We start from the raw sequence: 9,150 nt of genomic DNA, 5'->3' as shown, positions 1-9,150 counted from the left end.
GCCATTACTTTCATAATTCAAGGAGAAAATTAGGGGAGGGGAAACCCTTGGCTTCCTTCTCTGTCGCTGAGGATGGTAGAAGCTGGCTTTTACTTCCTTGAGTGCAAGGCAGTGCTACAAATGCAAAGGTAACAAAATTGCTTTTTTCCCCATTCCAGGACAGAGCATCTTCAGCCCGCTCTCCAGTTAGGTGGGAAAAAAAGAATCAAAGCAGCTGTAAAATGTACAACAGTGCTTTCTTGCTACTAGACTCTTTGAAGTTGGGTCCCTTCCAGCTCAGCCTTGAGACTTGAACACTTGGCTTCTAGGTTTCAAATGGTTTTATAGTACCACCCCCACCCCACCCCCACCCCCACCCCTGCCTGTGACGGAACCTGACCCGAACCTCACATTCCTCTCTCCATTTTCATTCGTTCAATTTCCTTTTATGGGCAAAGTGGCATGGGCCCAGAGTTCTGACCTGTTGATGTGCTTAACTGTTCTTTTTTTTTTTTTTTTTAATTTCAGGCATAACTCCCACTTTGCGCCTCCTCCGTATCCCCCCCCAAAGTGCCCCTCCCACCCTCAGTCTTTTTTCTCCATCTCTGGTTTAGCGTTGGCCTTTATAGTTTTCCAGCTACAAACTGAGGCTGCAAGCAGGGCCGGACAGCCCAGGAGTTGGCTGGGCTGCCTCGGATTTATTTGCTCCTCTTACATTGATTTCATATTAGTTTCCAAAGCGATGAATGATCTCAAAGCTGGGTTTTGTTAGCCGAACACAAACAGGAGACAGGACTTACTTGCCCCCAGCTCCCTTTAATGAGGTCATTATCAAAGCGTGAACAAGTCTATGAATGTTTTATTGAAAGCGCATCGTTAACTTGTATCCATCCTTTTCTCCAAGTGGCATTGTGGTATTGCTGTCTGTGGCACATCTTACCCGATATAGCCCGAGATTTCCCCATTCTCTGTAACCAGGCAACCCTTTCTGAATACCCAAAAATTGAAAAGAACCGCTTAGTCTTCAAGAAAGTCCTCAATAATAGTGGAAAAGAACAAAGATCCAGGAGACAACAAAATGCCACAGGGGTGACTTTTCATGAGCAATTATCTCTCATTAATCAGACGAACAGCTGCAATATTAATTTTCTCTCTTTCTTCCTCTCTTTTCACAGTCCTCAACATTTGAATAATCATAAATTTTGATTTTATGAAGGAGTCACGTTTTCAGAAGCTGGAGAAAAGCAGCTACCTAGGTGAAGACCAGGAGAAAATGCTGTCGGCTTATTTTCATTTTGTTGTTGTTTGGGTAAAGCTGTCAGCAAAGCAAAATTAAAAAATAAAATAAGAAACAAAGAAGAAATGCTAAAGAAAACGCAGCCCCCTACTTCTAGACTGCTGCTGAGAATCAGGACCCCATTCTCCTCCACCCACCCCTCCTCCACCCACCCCGTGCCAGTGACCCCCTGCCCAGACCCTTTCCCTAGTTTTGCTCTGAGCAGGGTGTGTGTGTAGGGGGGGGATGTCCCTGGCGTCTGGCGTGGGAGTTTCAGCCGGGGTTTGGCCCCGTTTAACTTGCAAACGTGAAACCAAGCGTTGTCGATCTGACCAAAGAGACACTCTTCGGGCGTAACTTGCATTGTGGCCATCAAAAGCCCTCCAGCCTCAGATGAACTGAGGCCGCCATTCAGCAGAAATGGGGCGCTCGCTTTCCATTCAGGCTCTGGAGAGGCGATTGTTCCCAGGACGTGTAGCCAGAGTAGAAAAACGTGGGTCCCCAGATGAGGCTGTAACCTGCAAACCAGTTAGTAGGGAGTAAAAGAATCTCATTAAAGGCAAGGGTGCAATTAGGAACCGCCTTCTCGCTCCCCCCCCCCCCTTGAAAGCAGTGGGTCTGCGTCCCCCACATTCCTGCACTGGCTGAGCCACGAGCTGCTGAAAAGCCCTAGCACAGTTGCTTTTAATGTAAATCAGGACGTGGCCCGGTCCAGAGAGGTAACAGGTTGCAGGCCCTTTGCCGAGGCAGTACCAAAAGTGCTTTTGCTTCTGCCTGGTGTTTATTCAGAGTAGATGGGCCTTTGAGAGACCTGAATTCCCTTTGTGCTCACCACAGTTGCAGGAGTTCAATTGAGCCTTCTGAGAAAGGGAGGGGGTGTCTTCTGAGAAAAAGAGAGTCAGGGCTTTGGCTTGGGATTTCAGGAAAAAACTGCCTGCCTGTCTCCCGGCCTTCTAGCTCTAGGAAGCGAATTTTGACGGCCGGCAGCAAATCCCCACCGGCCCTCTGTTCCCCACTTCGCCTTAACTACTATTCACCCACCTCCAAATTCTAACCAGGCACCACTCTCCCACCCTCAAAGCTCTTGTCTGTCATCGGAATAAAATTTATTGAGTGCCTACTCGGTGCCCAGCGTGTGCGAGACACCGCGGGGAGCCCGAAGAAAAGGCCGAGACAGTAGCCAATAGAATATTGTTTCATTCCAGTAACAATGGCCTGAGGTGGGGGACAATTATCCGGATAATTGAAGCAAATGCCCCACCTCCCTCCCTCCGGCTCCAGTTCCTCTGGCACTTCCCAGCCTCAGGACTCTTTTCAGCAGTAGTGCATTTGCATAAGGGGAGCAGGCCAGGCGGGGGTGGGGGCGGTGGGGTGGGCGGGGTGTTGAGTTTTCACAGAATACCAATTCCCTATTTCCCTAAATTTGCTGCAAGCATTGGGCTGATTTAGCTGCTTAATTATAGGGAAAACACTTTCTTTCTCTCCCCTTTCCCCCTTCTTTTCCTCCTTTCATTTTTTCCTTTGCCTTCTAGGGAACCCAGAGCACTGTCCACACCAGATGAAAAATCTACAGCTTGGCCACGTCCCTAGCCCTTTCATGTTCAGCTTCCATTTTACCCAAGTGAGAGTGAATCTTTGTACTTTAAAAACTATTCAGCCTTTCTTGTGCTCAACCTTGGTCTTCTACAAAAACCACCTGGAGAGCTTTTACAAAAACACCCAAAGTTACCCCCCTGGGTTTTTTTTCTCTTTCTTTCTTTCTTTCTTTCTTTCTTTCTTTCTTTCTTTCTTTCATTCTTTCTCGGTAAGTGCGGGCCTTTAAGGCAGGTGGGTCTCTGTGAGTTCTAGGTCAGCCTGGTCTACAAAGTGAAGCCCTGTCTCAAAAACAAAAACAAAAACAAAAACAAAAACAAAAACAAAAACCCACCCACACCCACACACAAAACACCGACCAAGGTGCTTCGGCCTCTCAGGACAAGCAGCCAGATGAGGACTGAGAAAAACCTATTCCTGACCCCTCCCATCCTGGACCCTGAAGAGAGTGACTCACTCCCATAAACCTCTCTCAATCCTTTGACAAATGGAAAAAGTATATTGGCCCAGGGACGTAGTTCAGTGGGGGAGCAGTTTTCTGATGGGCAAAGGGATGCAGTGTTTGAACCCCTGGCATCATTTCCCCACCCCAAAAGTGTGCATTGACCAGCACCTTTACACACCAAGCTCAGAGCTAGAGAATTCATAGCATAATGCCAGCCCCTTGGGAATTTCTCCTGTATTAAAAGACTCAACAACAATTTAGAGCTGATAGGTTACAGAAAGTCGTGGGAATATGAGAGAAAGCCTAAGGGGCTCTGGGAGTTGGCAAAAATTTGATGCCTGAAATGACATTTAAACCGAGGCTGGTCAGGAGCATGAGGAGTAAGTTTCGGGCCACCAAAGAGACTAGGGACAGGACACAAGAGAGCTGAAAAGAAGTCAGACAGTGAAGGAAGACGGTCAGTCTTCATACTTGTTAAGTATGAAACATGCCAACAACCCTGACTGCTTTGAGGAATTAAGGGTTGCCTACCACCATGCCTAAAGCCTGTTTGTTGTTGTTGTTGTTGTTGTTGTTATTATTATTATTATTATTATTATTATTATTATTATTTGGTACCTGCGGTTTCATGAGTCCTTCAGGCACTGGGTACTACAGACTAGGGTGTAGCTATAAGCAACGCTACAACACAGGGTAAATTACCTTCTCCTAAACCTTTCATCTTTAGTCTGTATAGCTTTTCCATGCATCCTTATCCTTGAGACCCCTACTTGCTGGCTCCTCCAGTCTTCCTTTCTGGGCAGTAGCCCCACGGATTGAGGTGTGTGTGTGTGGGGGGGTCTACCTTACCACATCTCACTCCTCACTCAGTCCAAAGTTCTGCTCCTCCTTCAAAACTTTCCTGGGGCCCCAAGAAAACAGCCAAGTTTGCTGCATGCTCATCCACTCCCGTGAAGGAGGGCTCCATTTTAGTGTTTAATAGTCCCCACAAAGACCCCCTCCAAGAGTTTTCTGTGTCAGGGAAACAAAGTAGCCTTTGCACATTCATTTAAGTGTGCCCAGCAGCCCTCTCAGAAAAAGTGCTACTATTATGGCTGCGGAAGGGAGCCTACTGAAGGCCAGAGACTTTACCTAGGTCCCACAGTTAGAGATGGCAGGGCCAGGAACCAGATCTCCTCTGCCTGACCTGGGGAGCTAGACAACTCTGCCTGCAAATAACACCCAATACGTACTGAGCACCTCAGTGTGCCTGGCAGTAGGCTAAAACTTCACACAGGATTTAATTTCTCACAACGAAGCCCGGAGGAAGTTGCATGTATTGTTTACATTTTTAAATAGTCAATTCTTGATTAGTGTGGTTTTCCACCATATTATAGGTTCCAAGTCTCAGCCAAATGTGGCTCACCTAAGAAAAACACAGATTGGAACTAAGAGGAGGGCAGGAAGCTTCTATGCACCTGTGCTCAGAACACAGGATGCTCAAAATGAAACTAAAACCTCAAGGCTTTACTTCCTCAGTCTGAATTTCTGTGGGTTTAATTTCTGGTTGGGCATCTTTCCCAGCTGGCTTTAAACTGCACCTAAGCAGACACACTGGGTCTGTTCCGTTGATTGCCAGCGTTTGTCAAACAGCCAGTCTATAGTCCGCATAGATGAGAGTTCATACGTGCTGAAAGCCTGGCTCCTCATGTCGCAGACAGGTAAACTGAAGCTGCCTGGAAATGGCAGAGACGGAGCGTTCCACCACAATGGTTTCTTCTCCCTTCTCCCGAGGGAGGCTCTCACACTACAGCCAAGAAAGGCCTCAACTTGGGTTCCAGCGCGTTGCCCTTTCAAGCTAAGGCCTTCTTGGCTTTTCACCCAAGTCACTGCTTCCAACGGGACTAGCCTGAGCACCCAGGGTGTGCAGCTGGACCGATCCTACATCCACACACTCTGCCCAGTCCAGGCTCAGAGGTGCATACAGTAGCCCCAGCGCCAGGGCATCCAGCGGGTCCCACAGCGCACCTCTCTGCGCCTTTCCTCGCCGACTTCCTAGTCGTGGGATAAAATAAACGAACCCTCAGGGTTGCAGAGACCAAAAGTCCCCAAACAAGGTACCATCAATCCCAAACCCACCTGATAGCCTGCCCCGCACCGCGACCTCTCTGATCCGTCACAGGCGCGCATGCGTCGTCCCCACCCCCTTCCCCCGGCTGAGTCTGTGCGCACGCACGCGTGGGTGTGAGGCGGGAGAACTTGAGCGGGTTGCCTAGCGCGAGCGCAGTGGTAGGAGTGAGTGACTTGAGAGTCAGTGTGAAGGTGAAACACAGCGCGTGTGAGGGGAGTGTGCGTGTCCAGACCCTGTGGAGTGCGTGGGGATGGTCAAGCTTCATGCTACGGGATTCTGTGAAGACAGATGCGAGGCAGACACAATGGGGCGGTGGGGGAGGGGCGGTGCGGCGGGAGAATTTGTACGCAGGGGGCAAGGCCAGGGCTTGGAGGCTGGTAACTTTGGCATCCTAAGGGAGTTCCCCTCCAGTCAAAGTCTGGGTGTGCTACGTGGAAGGAGGACTAGGCACTACCACCGCCATGGGGTCACCTCTTTCACGGCGGCGCCAGGTTTGCTCTTTGCCTGGTGGATCATCTTCCCATTCGTTTATGGGATGAGTTTTGGTGGTGTAGCAGCAGATGCCAGGCTCTGAGTCAGGCGCTGGGGAAACCAGAATGAAATAGCTGAAGTGTCATACAGCATCATCTGCGTCCACTGGATCTTTGCGGTTTCCTGTTTCTGTGTGGCTGCTTTGCAAGATGTCAGTGATAAGCACAGATGTTGGCCTCTGCCTGCAAGTAAAGGTGCATGGAGTAGCTTATAAGTCAGAGCAAGAACTAGAGACTCTACATAAAGTCCTCCATGATATGGCCTTTCCAACCTCCCTGACCACTCAAACTACAGAAGTATCAGCCCCTCAGCTTCAGCTTTTGCTTCAGGCATCACTTTCTTATTATTATTATTATTATTATTATTATTATTATTATTATTATTATTATTATTATTATTATTATCATTATCATTAATCAAAGTCCTTACTCTATCTTTTGTACTATAATCCTCTTATCATACTAGGTACTTTTTTTCTCTTAAAGCATTTATTGCTTTCTACTCCATACTCTGTAATGTGCTGAGTTTGTTTGTTTTTCTTTTTCTTTTTTAAAAATTTTTTTATTTAAATAATTTATTCAGACTACATCCCAATTGTTATCCCCTCACTTGTATCCTCCCATTTCCTGCTCCCTCCTTCTTTCACCCTCTTCCCCTTCCCTAGGTCTGTGACAGAAGGGGGCCTCCTCCCCCACTATATGATCACAGCCTATCAGGTCTCATCCAGATAGCCTGCTTTCCCTTCCTCTGAGTGCCACCGGGCCTCCCCACCAAGGGGAAGTGGTCAAACAGGGAGCACCACAGTTCATGTCAAAGTCAGTCCACTCTCTCCCCACAGCCATGGAGAATGAGCTGCCCATTGGCTAGATCTGAACAAGGCATCTAGGTTTACTGCATGCATTGTCCTTGGTTGGTGCAACAGTTTGTGCAGCTCCCACCCCAACCCCCACCCCAGGTCCAGATCTGCCAGACTTGATGGTCTTCCTGTAGGGTTCCAGGACCATCTGGGTCCTCCTATCTCCCCATTCTCCCATACCTCTCTCACCAATAGCAAGTCCCAGCATCTGCCCCTATCCCCAGCTGAGTGAACACTCTCAGAGGACATCCATGTTGGGCTAGTCTTCAATTATAAGTGAGTATGTACCATGTGTGTCTTTCTGGGTCTGGGTTAACTCACTCAGGATGATCATTTCTAGTTCCATCCATTTGCCTGCAAATTTCAAGATTTCCTTGTTTTTAATAGCTGAGTAGTATTCCATAGTGTAAATGTACCACAGTTTCTTTATCCACTTTTCAACTGAAGGACATCTAGATTGTTTCCAGATTCTGGTTATTATGAATAAGGCTGCTATGAACATAGTTGAGCAAATGACCTTTTTGTGTAGTGGAACATCTTTCGGGTATATTCCATGGAGTGGAATAGCTGGGTCTTGAGGAACAGCTATTCCCAATTTTCAGAAAGCGCCAGATTGCACTCCTAGCAGCAATGAAGGAGTGTCTCATGAAGCTGAGAAGCTTCTATAAGGCAGAAGACACTGTCAACAGAACAAAGTGACAGTGTACAGACTTGGAAAAGACCTTCACTAACCCTACATCTGACAAAGGGCTAATATCCAAACTATATAAGGAACTCAAGAAATTTAATACCACCAAACCAAGTAACCCAATTAAGAAATGGGTTCAGAGCTAAACAGAGAATTCTCAACAGAGGAATACTGAATGGCTGAGAAACACTTAAAGAAATGCTCACAACGTCCTTAGTCATCAGAGAAAGGCAAATCAAAGTGACTCTGAGATTCCACCTTACACCCATCAGAATGGCTAAGATAAAAAACTCAAGTGACAGCACATGCTGGCGAGGATGTGGAGAAAAGGGAAACACTCCTTCATTGCTGGTGGGAGTGCAAACTTGAAGAACCACTTTGGAAATCAAACCAAGCTGGTTTGTTAATTGTGTGAATCTCCCTTCTGAGAGCTCTAGGAAGACATGAAGGTCCACTAGGGTCATGCCTCAGACTCAGACCGTCTCAGTTGGTCCTTGGAAATGAGAGTTCTTGAAGTGTCGGTGAACAAAGGCGAGTAACAAACAGAGACAAACCAGGGGTAGTCTTTGAATCTGAGTGTATTTTGCACACAAGCAAACTAGGTTTTTATACACATTTTTGAAATGGGCATGTTTTTCGTGGTTACATTTTTTTCATACAATTCGAAATACAGGATGCAGAGCAATAATGTTGTCACCAATCTTGAACCATCATTCTTAAGTCATTAACTTGGCATCAGTATGCATGTGCCCTCTTTATCAAAGATCAGTGTTCTCTCATTATGCCAAACATCTGTGAGTCAAGACAGTTTTTTCTTAGCTCTTCTGTCACTATCTGGAGCTTTTTTCAAACACTTTACTTGTAAGCCATAATATAAACTATGGTTAATCCTTAGCCATGTTTTTATTAACAAGTAGAGCGGAACTTGGTGGTAAAACTCTAAATGACCCTTGGTTGCAGTCCCAAGTTAGGGGTCTCCTAGCAACAGAGTTACATTTGAAAAGTTCTGATAAGAAAACAGGTCAGAAAGAGAAAACAGTCAGACAGAGTGTTCCCAAACAAGGAAGCCGTAATCAGTTACTCCTGGCAGGAACATCAGACCAGTTCCAGGAGGTTCTCCCTCGGTTAGGGGTTGTCATCTCGGGTTGTGTAGTGCCATTTGTCACACAGACTCCATTGGAGGGGTCGTGACAGGGATCCTGTAAACACCTGTGCCCAGTGGGCACTCAGTGATGGCTGGAGACAGGAAGGAGAAGGGGCTCTCCCCAGCTTGAGCTGAGGCACAGTTCTTTCTTACAGCACTTTGGTGTGTACAAAGACTCTCCGAAAAGTTATGTCATTAAATCTACAGAAGTGTACAAGACGTTTTCTTCTCACTTCTTTTAAACAGTCTCATGTGGTTCATTCTAGTCTGCAGATGGCTCTGGACTTGAGGCTGGCCTTGAACCCTTGACCCTCCTGCGTCTACTTCCCAAGTGCTGATGTTACAGGTGTGACTCTTCACACCCCTCTGAGACTTTTTAATTGACTACATCTTTCTTTGGTTTTTGCTGCGGGATATTTGGTCCCGTTGTGAACCCCCAAGATTGTGAACTATAAAACCCTGCTTCTTGTTGGAGTGGTTCAGCCCTAGCACTCACCTTTAATCCAAGAGCTTTCTGTACACAAAATT

General features: G+C 46.9%; 1 long non-coding RNA gene across 1 annotated transcript; it reads right to left on the bottom strand.

Moving 5' to 3' along the window:
- Positions 1 to 692: 692 nt before the first annotated feature.
- LOC311584977 lies at positions 693 to 5,468 on the bottom strand. The gene is made up of 3 exons (XR_014775071.1): positions 5,412 to 5,468; positions 1,589 to 1,773; positions 693 to 1,294 (listed from the first exon to the last, which is right to left on the bottom strand). It is a non-coding gene; the product is annotated as an uncharacterized lncRNA (long non-coding RNA).
- Positions 5,469 to 9,150: the final 3,682 nt, after the last annotated feature.

The sequence above is a fragment of the Acomys minous genome (assembly GCF_964271855.1).
Source record: "Acomys minous genome assembly, chromosome: 15".
NCBI lineage: Eukaryota > Metazoa > Chordata > Mammalia > Rodentia > Muridae > Acomys > Acomys minous.
This window is presented reverse-complemented; position numbering and strand designations above follow the sequence as displayed.